The following is a 14,797-nucleotide window of genomic DNA, read 5'->3' as shown; positions in this document are numbered from 1 at the left end:
TTCATGGAAAAAGCACCATTGGCTTCACTGTGGGTAGGACTGAATATGCAGATGTCCCAGGAGTTCTTTGCATAGGTGAAGTGAGCAGGGTTTAATTCTATCCCTGGATGTTAACTTCAGACGTACTTCCAACATCCACAGTGAGCCACCCAAAGATCATAAGAAGCTAGCAGAGGAGAGCTTATGTTAGTCTAGAAAGGGATTCACGTCCCCCAAAAATGTAAATACTTCCAACAACTTAGGTCTGGGTGGTGAAATCACCCTCTAATAAATATTGCAGCTGAGGTTTTTCTTTGGATCCCTTTCTGTATTAGTCTACTGAGTCCAACTCCCTCTTTTGCTGAGGAGATTTCAGGCATAAAACTGCTGCTGGAATGAATCTTTCCTGAAAGGCTGACTATAAGTTATTTCTCCAGTCTCTCATCACAGTAGACCTGGAGGCTCATGGGAGTAAGTGGGGCTCCTGCTTTGGTACAGGCAATTGTTTTTGTGATGTAGAGACAGCAATAGAAGAGAAGGAGGATTTTTCTTTCCTTTTCCTGCCTTTCAGTCCCCAGGAAGTGTTTGTTGCTGCTCTGAACAGGACTAGCCTTGTTCTGACGAGATGCACTTTATTGCCAAGTTTGTGCTAGCTCACCATCACTGCTCCATGCTCATGCCATTAGAGTGAACAACTTCCCAGAATGAATTCTACTGATAGCACTTCGCTGGCTAATCTTCCTTCTCTCCTCACTTCACCAGAATATGCTGGATGGGCAGAGTGGGGTAGCTGGGAACAAACTCTGTTGTGGTTTGCAGCCAGGGCTGGAGGGATTGAAGCAGGAAGAATTTGGCGCTACCAGGCTGCTGCCAGCTGTACTAACAGTAGAGAATGCCAGTTAGCATTGCAGCAAGTTTTCATGCTCTTCGTAAATAATTATTATTTCCCCCTTGTTGCCCAAAACAGCAATAAAGAAACCTCTCAACACATAATTTTAAGTGTTAAGAAGCAGACAGTTCCTTTATTTCAGTGCTGGGGACATGGGGGATCGCTCCTCCGATCGTGTCCTCTGAGCTCAGGAGGAGGCATATATTTATGTACAGCTTAAACATACATATTTATTCTTTTTCCTGGAAAACTCAGATGTAGTAAAAGGTTTCCCCAACCTCATTATCATAGAGTCCTTCCTGTTGTGACAAGTGTCTTCTGATGATCTCCAAGGGTCTCCAGGACCCTTAGTGGTCATTCTCCTGCTGTCCACTGATTCTGTTCACCTTGCCAGAAGTCACAAGTTGCTTATTCCTCAAGAATAACCTGGTTTGAACTGTTTTTTCTATATGTTTGGTTGCCCTTGCTTGTAGTTTTCACAATTCTCAGGATTTTCAGTTCCTGTTATCTTGGCTTGCTATTGTTTGTCTGCAGCTGCAGTTAGTTACATTGAAGCTAAAACTAAGCATATAGCTAATGGTTCATAACACCCTGACCTTTCCTTTTGGTTCTTTCTGGTACAGACACAGCCTCTCTCTGTTCCCTGCCCCAATGAACGTCTGCACTAGGTCCAAGGCTTGGAGTAATTTACCTGAAGAGTGATACCATTTGGAAACCACTGTAAGTATATTTTATCTCTTACAAAAGACTTCTTGTTTCAAGCAAAAAAAGACAACTTTAAAAAACAAAAACGAACTGCAGCACCTGTGAGCATTACTCATGAGGGTAAGCTAAGTTTTGCTTTTGAAATTTACAAGGAAGTATGTGGGGGGGAAAAAATGTCAATAAAAACCTGGTAAATATTTAAGTCAGCCTCACAGCATAGTTCAGCAATGGCTGGTTTGATCTGCTTGTATCTTTTAGGTTGGCAGATTCTCCCTGCTTACTGCTCTAGTTTGTGCTTTTCTAGTTGCTTCATCCATGTTTGTCTTCAGAATGTTTATCTTCTTTTTTATTCTTATTCCTTTTTAATGAGACACTTTTCCTCTTGTTGGTGTTTCGTGTAATACAGATTGGCTTTTTTGCAGCCCCTTGAAGGAGCTGTTTCTTTCCAGGCCTTAAGTAATTTATGATTTAAGGCCATTACAATTTGGTAGATTTGGCTGGATTGCATAGGTAAAGTTGCCTGAGAGAATTTTGACTTTGTGTTGTGCTTTATTATTCTCTGAAATGATCAACTATGTGCTATTTGCACTTTTCCCTTGTAGATCTCATAGTTTTGTTTTCTTACGATCAGTTCTCGGTGCTTGCCAGTACTGTCACAGTGTTGGGGTAGTCAAGATGCTCTGAGGTTGTAAGTCGGGCAAGTTTTGTAGTGAGGCTTTAACTTTCATGGACTTGTGGTTTAGACGGAAAAAAATAGACAAATTCAGGAGCACATAAACCCCACTTCAGGCTTGAAACAGACACAACAAATTTAAATCTTAGTTTAACTTAATCTCTGAGTTTAATTTAATTGCGTTAATCAGTCTCCTGTAAGGGATTTTTGAGTTTGTTTTACTTTTCTGTGTTGATTAAATTTCCCAGGCTTTTATTGCAATAGAACATTGGGCCTCTCTTGTCAGTTCTCTGTGCCTCCCATTCTTGCTCTGCAGCGTTCTGCTGGGATTCCTCTTTCATATTACATTTTATGGTGATGTTTTCAGGAGTTTGTGTTTTCCATTGTATGACACAAACTTGCAATCAGAGATTTTAAACAAACTGCCAGTCATGTGGCTGTAACAGCATGAAGATCAATGTGGCTGCAAAATCATCAGAGAAGCTGTGTGAATATTCAGGAAGTCAGCCTGTGCAGGACTTCTCACTACTGAAGCAACACTTCTGACAGGAAAACTGGGATGGCTCAGGTGGTTTAAAGCAAGCTTGTCTTGGGAATCTTCACCCTCAGCTCTGGTGTTCAGAATACACTGAATTTTAAGGTGAGGTCTCTGGGCAGATTTCTCTTCTTCTTACTGTTCTTTGGGGCTTTTTCTTTTCTATATATATATATATACATATATATATAAATATTCAGTGATTATACTATCTCTCTCTTTCACTTTGTCAGTTTTAAATATGTATTGTCAATGTCATGTCTGGAAGAGACACAACACTGGCAGTGATAAGCACTGATACTGGGAGCTGTGTTAGTCGCACACAGGCAGAGAAAGAACGTGCAGTAGAACACTCGGGAAAAGTACCACTTATAATCAAACGTGAACTATTTATACACCCTTATGTTTTTAGGATCTGAAAAAAATCCAGAGGTTTGTTTTGTTTTTAATTATGTACAGTCTCTGTGAATTACTAGGGCTACAGATGATCTGTACACCAGTGAGTTAAGTGCAGTGCTTGGGCACTACAGGCATCTCTGACCTGAGGGCATTTACTAGAAGGTGATGCCATATCTGTGAAGAGGGGAGATAATGCCTGGAACATGGGTGGGCAGAATCAGCCAGCAGCAGCACTTGTAACAACATCAGCAGCCCTGTGGCGTGTTCCCTCCATGCTGTTTAATATGCAGTGAACAAAGGTCTGGTTGGTGACCCAGCCCTCCCTGTATTCAGAGGCTGAAAACTGCCTCATTATTGTTCATTATGTACTATTATTCTCATACAGTCACATTATCATAGCTTCCCCTGAGAGCCAGGATGCTACTGTGGGTTCTGCACAGCTATGCTGGTTCCTATACCTGAGCTAATTTGTTCATTGCTAACCTGGTGTCTCTGCAGGACAGAGAGCTGTTCCCTGTGTAAGGGAAGGTTCAAGCATCAGTTATAGCTGCTGTGTGAGAAATACAACATATATTGCCTATTTTTGACAGAGACCTGGTTTGGCAGCCCCACTGTAAGAGCATCAAGGGGAAATGCATTCCAAACCCAAGTAATGAATGGTTGCAAGAGAGATACATGCAAAGAAATCGTGTGTGGAGATCAAGTGGAGATAAGGATGTATGCAAGAGTGGCAGCAAGAAGGGGGAAATGTAGCAGGGCATTCCAAAGCTCAGAGGTAGTAATTAGTTTCTAGTTAGCTTTGAGGTTAGGACATCCACTATTTTATCTCTTCTGCCTTCAAAGTAAACAGGAAGGGGCCAGTTCTGTTTTGCAGCCAGTGCCCAGATCATGGCAGTTGCTGCAGCACTGCAAGTTGTCTACCCTTTAAGACCTTGTTGTATGATAATGTAGTGTTAAGGAACATGGAAATGAGGGAATGCATCAATGCAATAAAATATTGACAGAAAACAGGAATAAAAAGATGCTGGTGATGGTACGTCTTTCTTTACGCATGAGCTGGAGAGTGCTGATGGGCACAGTTCAGTTCAGGGATAACACTGGATGCAGTTAGCATGAGCATACAATTGAGAAAGAAGAGAAAATATTTTAAGTGGTGTAAATGAACATAATGGAAAATAAAACCCTGCAATAAACAGAAGGGAATCCTGAAAAGTGAATACCAACAAAAGAGAAGTAGCTGCACGTGGGATTGAAAGTGTAAAGAGAGAAGGTAGAATGTTTAGAAATGGACCAGATAAATCATTAGCAAACATGAATTCTGCAGGTATTCTGCAAGACTCAAATTGGCTTAGAAAAGTCAGCATCTTTTCTGTCCCCAACTTCTGGGAGTCTGTGCATCACGTCTGTATACAGAAGGGCCATCTCTTTGCTATATTGGCCTTCTGCCATCCTTCTTGAGAAGCAAAGATGATGTTGGGCCTCTGATAATTTTAAGAATGCAGTTTTTGAAAGGACCTGTAATGCACCAGAGATGTGTGTGGGGAAGGAGCTTAGAGGTAACTGGAGATCACAATGGAGCCTCTTGCTCCAAGGGCACATGCCCAAGTCTTTTGCAAATAAGTGCAACTTTTATTGCCCTTACTAACAAGTAAATAGCAAACTATTTCTTTCCAGGATTAGTCCATAGAGAACGTAATGACGTGAACTGAAGTAGCAAGGTAGACAGACCCTTACTACTGAGATAATGACACAGGGCTGCCAACCACTGAAGTCCAGGGATGGTACATGAACAGGTATAATTTGGGAAGGTTCCACAAAAAATATTTATTAGTTGTTTCATTCTCACTCCTACCCCTGTGCTTTCAGGCTCTTTGATACAGCTATGACAGATCACACTTTTCCACAGTGAGCATGCCATTTTACCTTCTGTAACATGGAGATATACTAGAGAGCTTGCTGGTGGAAGTGTTCATAGAAGAAGTGTGCAATCAGAAAAAAATTAGGTTGGAAGGGTCCTCTGGAGATCTCTAGTCCAATTCCCTACTTGGAGCAGAGCTGACTTCCAAGTTGGATTAGGTTACTTAGGGCCTTGTTCAATTAAGTTTTGAAAATCTCCAAGGATGGAGATGCCACAACCTGATCAGCGTTTAACAGCTCTGCCTGTGAAGACTTTAGCAATAAGATAGCAATAGAAGCAGACTATGTAAGTGAATGTAGAATATTTAATTAGAATATATAGGTGAAGATCATAGCAATAAGAGTTTTCTATGTGGGCCATAAGTTAGAATAAAAGGAGAGCGATATACTTACAGCAACAGCAGGGCTTTTCTGGCTTTTCCCATTGTCCTTTGCTGGCAACAGCAGCTGGATATTGCAGACTGGAGAAGAACCTTGTTTGTGTTTCTTTGTAGATAGTTTTGATCAGTGTCCCCAGGATTTTTCTTTTCTGAAAAGCTTTCTTCAGATCCTTAGCTGACTTGGCTGTTTCCCTTACTCAGCCTTCCCCCTAAGGAAGCCTGCATTCTTCTAAGGTGGTACTGAGATGCAGGGCATGTGTGAACAGTGTAAGAGGAATGAACTGCTATGGAGAGGTATCGCCTCTAGTGCCAGTCAACACCATTGCTTCTCTTCCCATCCTATTGAGCACAAGTCACCAACCTGCAGGGCTCTGATGAAGAAAAGTGATGACACAAGAGCATCTTGATAACACAGTGTCAGCCTTAAAAGCAAAGTATAAACCAAACAGGTTTGGAAAGGAAGAAGCAGGGAGTGCTGTGCAGAGCCTCATTGGTGTCACTGCCTATTGCTGAAGTGTTTTTTAACCTATCCCTCTAATGAGTTTCAGAGGTCTGGAAGGCCCATGCAGATCAGCCGCATGATGAAGCATCTGTCAGTGCTTGATCTAACTTCCTCAGGCTGAGCTCCTACCCTGCAAATAACAACAGCATCCTGCCCAGAGGAGGTGACTTTGTGTGTTAGTAGAGCTGGAGTCAGAGGCTGTATTCTAAGTGTGTAACTTGGGTTAACCCTGAGCTGAAAACAGACCTTCAGTACAGCAATTCAGCTTCCAGGCTTCTGTGCATTTAGAGTCTACTCCTACATACATCCTTGGCTGCCTGGACAAAAAGCAGTGCTATCTGAAACCTTCTTTGGCAGCAGTACCGTGAACTAACAACTGTTTTATACACATAGTCCCTGCAGCCCCTGGTGTGTGCTGGCTGCACATGGGAAAGTCATGGGATCTGGAAACAAGGTGTGTGAAGGTGTGTTGGAGTTCATACATCAAGGATCAACACAGACTGTTACTGTTAAATGTGCGGTTTAACATTACATTTAATTACATTTAACATTACATATAATATTACTGTTAAATGTGCAGTCCATGCACTTTAAAGTGTATGTGTCCGTGTAGGAGTTCTGCGTCTCATGCATCCTTAACCGCGTAGCACGAGATGGATCCCAGGGACAGAACGGGGAACAGACAGAAGGATGCCCAAGCGTGGAGTGAAAAGATACATGGTTTACTATTCAGGAAAAAAAATATGTTTTTAAATGATTTGATTTTCCTTCCATTTAAAACGGAGCAAATCCGTTCAACCCTTTGCTCTATCACTACACTTTAAGTAAGGTCCATATTTAACCATCTGCTATCGATTTGGATCAGATTAGATAGCCTGGTATGTTTTGAGTATATTGATTATATACATGGAGGATGGAGCAGCAGAACCATCTGCCTGTCCTGTGGCATGGGGGTGTTGAGCCCATGTAATCCAAGACACACTGATGTGTATGCTGCATCCAGCAGCTGCAGGGTTATGAGCATGACCCTCTGATGGCAGTGGTTCACCTGCAGAGCTCAGCACCCTGTCAGGAGGTGGAGCAGAAGATTTGCTTTATTTCCTTTTTGGCCCGTTTAACTTAATTTTGTGTTATAATTACAGTTTTCCTCCCTTCTCTCCCGCAGCTTTCAGGCTCCTGTCGAGCAGGCACCTCGCTGGGGCGCGGTGTGGGGGGTGCCCGGCCGGACCAGGCCTGGCCCCGGCCGGCTGCTGCCCCCCGACGGCGGCCGCCGGGAAATGGCATCGGGTCTCGGCCCTGCCGCCCTTATGTAATGCCTTTATGTAACTGGCCGGGGCTCTGCTTCTCCTTATCCCCCCCGACACCACGCGGGAATAGGGCTTTCCGTGCTGTAAGATCGAGTTGTTTAAAAACTCATGCTTTTAACATGTCAGCTGCATGCCGGCCTAGGTGGACAAGGGAGAGGAGGGTGTGTGAGAGAAGGGGCTCCTGCCTCAGCCCCTCAGGAGAGTCTGTCCCTGTCAAGAAAGGCTTTGTCTGCAAGATGGGGAGCCAGGAAGGGCTGGTTGGGCACAGAGCAGGGCTGCCTCTGCTGCAATGGCACCTCCATGCTCTGGGATGCTACCCCAAAACTGTTGTTATCCAGATGGTGCAAGGTGCCACCCTGAGAAGGGCCTGCTCCCAGGGTGACCTGCCACTGCTTGTGCCTCAGGTGCCAGCAGGAGATAATGGCGTTTAATTTCATAGAGTCGTAGCATCATAGAATCAACCAGGCTGGAATAGACCTTTAACATCATGAAGGCCTTTACCCCAGGATTGCCAAGTCCACCACTAAGCCATGTCTCTAAGGGCTTTTGTAGACAGGTTTTAAACACTTCCAGGGATGGTGACTCCACCACTTCCCTGTGCAGCCTGTTCCAATGCCTGATTATCCTTTTGGTGAAGAATGTTTTCCTAATATCCAGACTAAACCTCCCATAGCACAGTCTGAGGCTGTTTCCCCTTATCCCATCTGGATGTTTACCCAGGTGCCATCGCCTTGTGCTGGGTCAGGGCAGTGGTTTTCCCAGCTGGAACATGAGCTGGCTGGGAGGCTACCTGCCTTGGGGGAGCAGAAGAGGAAGCACCTTCACCTGTAAAACTGAGGGGAAACGGTGAGATGTGGGTGCTTCTCTCCCCTATAGAGTGCTCACCACTTCCCCTTCTGCCCCTTGTGAAATAAAGGTGGTGATTAACTCCATACTTGGTGTTCCTCTGAGGCTTAATTCCTTGTGTTTACAAGATGCTTGGAGGTTATGGATGGAGTGAGGCATTGAGAGCTTGAATGCACTGTGTTCATATCATGTTGTTTCAGGCTCCAGATCTTAATGCTTTCCTTTGATGACCTCTTCATCTCAGAATTACTTCAGTGGTTTTCACTACAAAATGAGTCTCTGCATTGATTTGTTTTGAACTGGAAACTTGCATATTTGTTTTCTTTTCAGACATTTCTGTTACATTTCTGTATAACTCTCTCTATTCAGAATGCTACAGCCTTAGTTAATATTTGTCAAATGGAGCTCAGACTGTCTAAACCACTGGGACGAGTTTCATTTTATATGTCAGCAGTAGGGGCAGAATGAGGAGCTTCGTGCTTGGCCTATTTGCTGTAACACGGTCTCAGGGCCATTGCATCAGAGTCAAAACAAGGAGCAGCTTGTTTCCAAACAAGAAGCATGGAGGAAAGTCTTCTCTGCCTCCTTCCCTGTAAGGAAGAAGAGAGGAGAGAGGGAGGTAGTGGGGGGGAAAGAAAGTTATCTTTAACAGATTCTAAAAATGCCTTTTCCCAAATATGCAGTCAGTGCCTTCAAAGGTCTCTTTGTTTATTTTCAGGAAGAAACCCAAGACAGCTGAAAACCAGAAGGCGTCTGAGGAGAATGAGATTACTCAGACGGGTGCATGCAGCGCCAAGCCGGGCCTTCCCTGCCTGAACCTTGAAGCTGTTCTGTCTCTGAGCCCGGCCCTCATCACTCACCACATTCACCAACAAACCTGCACGCACACACAGGGTCATCTGATTGTGAGTACACCAACGTGCTGCTGGGTTGCACTGGGGTTCGTGAAAGCACGCTGCTTACTGTGGAACAGGTTTTCCAGTTGGATGCTCATTCCATAATGGCATGAGCAGGACTTCTTCAGGGCTTACCTTTTCCCTTCTTTGGGAATTACCACTGAAACATAGCAGTTGGAGTTAAGGTTGTGGTAATGCAGTCAGCCAGAGGAAGCTGACAGCTTGTTGTTGGGTCAGGTTGCTGCTTCTTAAAAATGGAAAAGGGAAGACCCCTCAAACATGTCTCTTTCCATCTAGAGCTATAGTTATTCTTCTCCAGGTCATGGTTCTTGTTACCCAAGCATATCTGCTGACTGGGGATTTTCAGCCTGGGCTGTATTGCAATGGTTAAAAGCAGGTGTCTGCCTCTGATACGCAGGATTGTAAAGGATTTCCATGAAGAAAGGGGGGGGAGTGTTTTGTGGAGAGGACTAGTCTGTGAGAGTCCGGAAAATCTCTGTAGACCTGTGTGGTTGTACCAGTTTAAGGCCCTTGTTTTGAGTGCGTTCACTTTGAGATTACTCAGCACGGGTTAATTGGCCTTTTAAAAATGTTCTTTTCCATTTGGCAAAACATACAAAAATAAGGGAGGGAATTATTAAAACGGGATTTTGGAAGGTCAGAACTTACACTGTCAGCTTTTCAAAACACTCATTTCACAGTGGTCCCTGCCTGGAAATCTCTTGGGCAGGAATGTGCAGTGTGATGTGAACCTCAGCACTCAGTAGTTTTAGAATAGATGGTTTACCTCTTCTGCAGTGGATTTAGGATGTTGTAAAATTTACGAGGGGGAAAAAAGGAGAAAGAAAGATGATGACACCAGGTTTCAAGAGCTCAGAAGCCAACGAGACTCTGCAAAGACCTATAAAAAAAATCAGGGCATGACAATAAAAAATCAGATTAAAAAGGATGTATATCCTTTTCTTTTTTAATTTAAAAATTCTGCCTCAGGGCCAAGCTTGGAAGCAGCCGGGTTATAGGGATCATCACTATCAAAATCACTTTAGCTGCAATTCATTCCTGTTGGCTTCTGACTTTATTCATTATGAGCTTCTTCTAGAGATCTTGATTTTAATAGAGCTGGTAAACATTGGGGAGACTTTCCTAAATCTCACCTGGTGATTTGGGGAGAAGAAAGAGATGTGAAACAATTGAGCAGCAGGCAGCATGCAATTTAGTATATACAAGAATTCTCTTCAAATTGGAGATGTCAGGCTCTTTGTTAGAACCGTGGTTCAGTTTTGTCTTGTAATGTTTTCTGAAAACAAAAAGCTTGTGAAAAGATGCAAAAAATGAGCAGAACAACAAGAAAAAATAATCCTTAATTTCAGACAAAGAATCTCTTTATCCCATTCACAAAGATGAAAGAGTTCATTAGTAAATGGGATTTGAAACCTCACACTGATGTTTTTTGACAGTACAAATGGAAACCCATGAAAGCAACCTTAGGACAGAGGCCAGCAGGGATTGCAGGGAACTCAGAGAATGAACTCCTGCTTTTGCTTTTTGAGGTGGCCAAGTTCAAGGGTGAGGAATATTGGCAGAGGGTAGTAGGGGGGAAGTGGAGCCTCCAGCTCTTTATGCTCTACCTGTTCTGTGGAACAACAGTCTTTTAGACCCCAAAGTTTTTGATATTACCAAATCACCTTTCACTCCTACTAAATTCGCATTACCAATATGAATAAACTTCAAACCCAGGTTAGATGCTCCTTTCACGGTGAAATTGGTTGTTTTTTTTTCAGAAAAGAAGGTTTAATAAGAATTTCAGCATTAATATTGTGCTATCCCAGGAATTGTTGAAATTTAGTTCCCAAAATGCAGCTAGAGTCCTGCAAGAATTTAAGAAATGGTAAGACCTTTTCTTTTCTCAAGATCGGCTCTTGTGGTGTTGATCTCTGTTAGCTGATTCCATGTGCTTTGAAACTGATTAAAAAACTTCCTTTATTTATGATGGGTCATAAGCTTTATCAGGCTGTATTAGTTCAGGGCAGTATGCATATAATTAGTGTTTGGAATGCCCTTGCGAAATAGCAATGCCAGTTTCTTACATGAACTAAAAATTGATTCATGATGAATATTTACTGCATATTTACTGTAGCTATCTCCTGTGTTATGTGGGGTTTATTTAATATTACCTCAATCATTAGTGCTGGAATACCTTCACTGGCCCAAAAGATTAGTATTTGTGGCTCCCAACATTTGAAAATGGGCTTCCCCATCATTACAAACTCCTTCTCCTTACCTCTTGCCTTCCATGCCTTTTAGACTCACTATTTCCCTTCACCTTAGAATTCCCTCACTTTGTCTTTCTCCTCCCCTCCTGTCAGAGCTACATTGCCACATCTTCTTTCAACTTTTGGACCTGTGATGATTCTTTACCTTTTTAGGTCCTTCTCTTTACCTTCTAGACACTACAACATTGCTTCTCCTCCTTTGCCCAGACCACCATACTGCCTCTACCCCCACAGCTGGGCAGGTTATGTTTCATTTACAAGAGGACATTCTTCATTCTGGTGGGAAGTTTTCTAGTGGGTAGTGAATAATTTAAAAATACTTAAAAACCAGGATTAGATGGAAAGTTTCAGGAGAAGAGTTTTCATGGAAGTTATTAGGAACACCCGAAAGAGTCAGCGTGGTAGGCTGTATCAATTCTTGGAAAAATGCACTGATGTACAGATGGTTCCATAAGCCCTCATTCATGTATCTGGAGAAATGACTTAGAATTTACAGCCCACCTATTCAAATCAGTTTGAAATCTTTACTGACCATTTTGCATGCACAGTCACCAGTGCTTGGCAGAAAACAGTACCACATATTTATTATGAGAAATATTCAGAAGCAAGTCTACTTTAAAAAGTCAGGGTGCTTTTGGAATGATTCACATCAAAATTCTTTTTCCAAGCATAGGAAATAAAAACTCTCTGATAGCCATCTGCTCCTCAGCTGTAAAAGGCAGAGGTGAAGAAAGCTGAAGCAATAGTCTGAATGCCAGTCTTACTGAAACAAGTACTTAGCAAAAAAATCTGGATAAAGTCATATGTGACACACAAATTAGAGCTTAATTCTATAGTGTACTACATTCTACATACTGGCTTTGGTGCCACTTACTCCCAGTGAAATGGTATTACTTCTGACCTTTGTAGGACAGAGCCCTAGATTTCTAGATTTGTACATTATGATATATTTCCTTGGGTGACATGGTCTAATGTGAGGTGTCCCTGCTCATGGCAGGGGAAGCTGGAAATAGGTGATCTTAAGGTCCTTTCCAACCCTAACCATTCTGTGATTCTGTGATCTTATGATTTCCAATGAAGATGAATCCTTGAAGCAAAATCCAGAACCTTCAGTGCATTGTGTCCAGTTCCCATCTCTCTCAGTGTTGGGAAATGCTAGTTCATACAATGCAATTGGAGAAACAAGTTAGAGGAAGAAGTCTTCTTGAGGTAATTGCTTTCATGTAGGGCTTGGCAGACAAAAAAGCACCACTTTGAATTAATTTGGAATTAAGTCATAGAGTGTGCTGATAGAGCTCCAAATGAGTTATACCTCTAGCTACTCAGCTGTCATAAACAGATGTAGCTGCTTACCAGAAGAAGGGTGTTTGTGGAAAAAGCTACAAGAACAAGCTTGGAGGCATAAGTTCTGGAAAGGTTACAGTGAAGCAAAGGAAAGCATATGAGATTGGTGCTGTTTGCAGTTTTCCACATACTTTCTTGCTTATGGATAGGGAATGTATATAGTTGTTGGGGTCTTACTTTGAGGGCTGAACTGCCTTAGGTAAAGCTTCTAAAGATTTTGCTGAGAGGAAAGGGAAGGAAGTCATCAGGACTTGGCTTTATTTAAATTGATTTGGTCTGTATAGGCCACTCACTTCAGGAGCCCTTCATAAAGCATCTGTAAGTATATACGTTTTGCAAGTGCCAAGAGATAAGATCATTTTGGCAGAAACTTTCACCAGTTCTCAGAGATACAGTCAGACAAAAACTTAATTCAGGCTCTGATGTATGCATCTTAACAGATGTGTCCAAACTCAAAGGAATCCCATGGGAACAGTACAACTGAATTTCTTTGTCTCTATTGATAGTTAAAAGAGTTATTCTTAGCCATTGGATGGTCCATCTGTGAAGGAATTTGTTCCAGACAAGGGAAAAGCAACATCTTTGTGAAGAGTTTCCATGGGACTGAGAGGCAGGTTGGAGTATCATTGTGAAAACTGCTGAAGCATTTTCGACGATTTTAGAGAACACAATTCTGGCAAAGACCTGAGATTCTGGTAGGGAATAAAAGCTGAGCAGGAAAGTGGGGCATGGATAATTTCTGAAAAATCCATGAAATAATCATTGGCAAGACATTGAAATGGGGGAGGACTTTCTAAAGTTAAGTTCTAGCAAGAGACCAGGGAGTTTTTATGTATTAAATAGAATGCACTTTATAAACGCTGCCTGTGATGTGCCACATCTGAAGCCTTTGTCCATACATGCTCAAGTGACATGGCTGACGTGGGCCAATTCCAGCATTTTTTAGCTTTAACAGGATGGGAACTTTGAGACAGTATGTTTTCTTTTTCTCCTCCTACGTTCAGACTTTTGTAGCTCACTAGCCTTCCAGCATAATGGGGAAAGGCAGAGAGGGAACCTCACAAGATTCCTGAACCCCACAGAGCATTGAAAGTGGATGTGGAAACTCCAGGTTTTCATTTTCTTGAGCATATAGAGGAAACTACCATTTATTTCCCATGAATCAACAAGTTTGGTTTACCTGGGGGTGCAAATAGAGGCTAGATGGGTCTGAAGGTGGTTTGGCCTCATCTTTGCACTGTAGGTTTCATGTGTTTCTCTTAAGAAGTTCTATGTCAGGAAGATAACATGCGCTTATCATTTTCCCTCTGTCTCTGGACATTTGTGGCTGTGATTCCCTAGGAAGTGCTCTGGTGCTTTCACATGATCTCCACTCTCATAGAGGATGGGGGCAGGGGGGGGATGTTGATTCTTCCAGACCCCTTGTTTTCAGAGGCAGGCAGTATGTCAGTAATAATTTAATCTGTATTTTTGCTGATCTATGTAGGGCATGTGTTAGCTAATGCTGAATATTTTTAGGTTGGTTTTGGTGACCTAAGAAATAGTGTATGTTTAGATATCTATTTTAGATGATATAATAATAATGATACAGGCCTTTTCTGTAGCAAACTAAACTGAAAACAAGAACATCCATAGTTCTCAAATACTGATGTCACAATACTTAGTTGTACTTCCATCTTGCAGAACATTTGAAATCTTGATTAGTGTTTCTCTTTTTAACAGTTATAAGTAGTTTCTATGTCCTGAAGGTTTATATTTCTGTTTGTAACATTATCAAAGAAATATCAGCCAGGAATGACTTGTGTTTTCATAGAAGCAAATGAATGTTTCTTGATTTGTGCAGAAACAGGAGTAAATACAAGTACAGGCAGGTAAGACTGTTAAGCTGAGCTCACCTGCCTCTGTTGAAAAAGCCATCACAATACGCTAAAGAATTGGTGGTGTAAAATGTTCTACTGCTGATAGGAACTGGTCTCCATATTCCTAATCAGTACACTAAGTGAGTTTTGTCAGGTTGGTCTCTCGGGCTTTTCTTCTCATGAGAAATGACTAATAGCATATGGTACTTCAGTTATGAAGTCAGTGACTATGTTTTCAGAAGCAATTGTGTGACTTTGGAGCTTAAGTTTCACTGATGCATAAATCAGTTACA

The 14,797-nt window shown here is 42.2% G+C and overlaps 1 protein-coding gene across 1 annotated transcript in view; it reads left to right on the top strand.

Moving 5' to 3' along the window:
* The window catches only part of ZBTB20 (zinc finger and BTB domain containing 20), a 90,193-nt gene that overhangs the window by 55,194 nt on the left and 20,202 nt on the right, over nt 1-14,797 (top strand). The window contains exons 2-3 of the mRNA XM_034074575.1: nt 1,492-1,588; nt 8,851-9,037. The gene's annotated coding sequence lies outside the window, so the exon portion shown is untranslated. The remainder of the gene's footprint in view (nt 1-1,491; nt 1,589-8,850; nt 9,038-14,797) is intronic.

The sequence above is a fragment of the Melopsittacus undulatus genome, chromosome 2 (assembly GCF_012275295.1).
Source record: "Melopsittacus undulatus isolate bMelUnd1 chromosome 2, bMelUnd1.mat.Z, whole genome shotgun sequence".
NCBI classification, from domain to species: Eukaryota; Metazoa; Chordata; class Aves; order Psittaciformes; family Psittaculidae; genus Melopsittacus; species Melopsittacus undulatus.
The sequence above is the reverse complement of the archived record's forward strand: the minus strand, read 5'-3'. Positions and strand labels throughout refer to the sequence as shown.